The sequence below is a fragment of the Silene latifolia genome, chromosome Y, assembly GCF_048544455.1.
Source record: "Silene latifolia isolate original U9 population chromosome Y, ASM4854445v1, whole genome shotgun sequence".
NCBI classification, from domain to species: domain Eukaryota; kingdom Viridiplantae; phylum Streptophyta; class Magnoliopsida; order Caryophyllales; family Caryophyllaceae; genus Silene; species Silene latifolia.
The window spans coordinates 55,834,849-55,836,792 of NC_133538.1; the positions used below are offsets into that span (position 1 = coordinate 55,834,849).

The 1,944-nt window shown below is 37.6% G+C and overlaps 1 non-coding gene across 1 annotated transcript; it reads right to left on the minus strand.

Annotated features, from left to right (window-relative positions):
- Positions 1-1,607: 1,607 nt before the first annotated feature.
- LOC141635264 (small nucleolar RNA R71) lies at positions 1,608-1,714 on the minus strand. Its single transcript, XR_012539963.1, has one exon. It is a non-coding gene; the product is annotated as a small nucleolar RNA R71 (small nucleolar RNA).
- Positions 1,715-1,944: the final 230 nt, after the last annotated feature.

A 1,944-nucleotide genomic window follows, 5' to 3' on the forward strand; every position in this document is an offset into this window, starting at 1 on the left:
ATCTATCATCAAGTACTTCTATTATTCTTTGCTTTATTATTGGAATCATTAGTAGGTATAATTCTCTTAATCCCTTTTTAATTATTGTTAATCACTTTCATTTATTCATCATGTTTTACTTTGTTTGTATGATTGACAACCTTGCTAGCATGTTCAACATGATAATGAGTGAGTAGTTTCCTTAGCTAGGGTTAATGGGTAATTAGGGGAAACCAACATGGGGGATGATTCATGCTTAAATTAATATGTTCTCATAGTTTATTTGCTTGCTTGTTGTGATCTCAACTTATGCACATGTTATGTTTAATGAAATGCGAGCCTATGAATCCTTACATTTTCATACCCATCACCTATCTTTTCAATGAGACTTGTAAGACATAAACCAACTCGAGTCTCATTAGACCATGCATATAGTTGAGTAGGGAAGATTAAGTCGACTTGTAGGTGTTGCACAATCTAATCGATTCGGCTCCGGGACCCAAACTTTCCTAGGATTGTAAGATATAAACCAACTCGATCCATCACAATAATAATTGCTTGCTTATAATTTGAGAATATGTTTGTATGATCAATTCCCATGAATCCCCTATGACCCATGACACCCTAGTGCCTTTTATCTATTGTTTACACCCCTTTTTAATCATCTTGCTAGTTTACTTTCATTGCCATTTAGTTTAGTGATCTTCTACTTCAAACCCCAAATTGTGACACCCTTAGACACCACTAGTTGCAATAGAAAATCTCATCTCAATTCCCGTCCCTTGGGATCCGACCTTTACTTGCCTCTTTACTAATTGTAGAGTTGTTTTTGAAGTTATAAATTGTGTTTTGGTCTAGATGCTCCTAATGACAAGTACCGAAAACTAAACCTCCTCGAGAGTCCGACCAAAAATGGCGCCGTTGCCGGGGACGGTGTTAACTTGATTTAGATTTTCTTATATTGTTATTAGTTGTGTCTTTCTTTGCCTTGGGGAAGTAAAACTCCTCAAGGTTTGTTCTAATTGTTTTCGATTTGTTTGATATTTTGCATGTCTAAAAGATCACAAGGTAACTTGTTACCCTTTGATCACGAAATTGAAAGGACTTTGACAACCAATAGAAGACTTACTAGGAGAACTTTGAGAGGTATTGGTGAGGTTGTAGATATTCAACCAAACACTATTGAGTTTATCAACCCTTTTTGCAAGAGAAGGTGAGGAGAACCCAACACAAAATCCAACACAAAATCAACCCACAATGGCTAAATTTTCATCACATTCCGTACCAACCGAGGAGAACCTACCTAATGGTACTCCCACACCACAACACTTAACCGGAAATTTTATTGCCAAATCCACATTTATCCAATTAGTCAGAGAAGCCAATTTGGGGGGATGCCTAGTGAAGACCCTCACTCTCACATGGAGACTTTCTGTGACTATTGTGATGCGATATCTCAAACTGGTGTAACTCAAGACCAAATTCGATGGGTCTTATTTCCTTTTTCTCTAATTGGCACCGCGAAATAATGGTTGAAAGGCCTTGATAAGGCTACTCTCGGAATTGATTCTTGGAAGAAATTGGCTCTAGCTTTCTACAAAAAGTTCTATCCACCGGAAAAGACTAACATGCTAAGAGCTCAAATTATGGGCTTTAAGAAAAGAGATGAAGAATCTTTGTATGAAACTTGGGAGCGATTCAAAGGAATTTTCCGCTCATGTCCTCACCATGGACTTAGCGAGTGGTTCTTGGTACAACAATTTTGGAACGGTCTTTATGAAGACTCAAGAAACATTCTCAACATGGGATCAAATGAAATGTTCACCGAAGTTGATGACAATCAAACTTGGAACAAAATTGAGGAAATGGCAGTCCATAATTCATAATATAGTAGACCTCGCAAGGCTACTAGAGGAGGAAACCACGAGGTGGATTCTATTACTCAATTGGGTGCTCAAGTTAGTA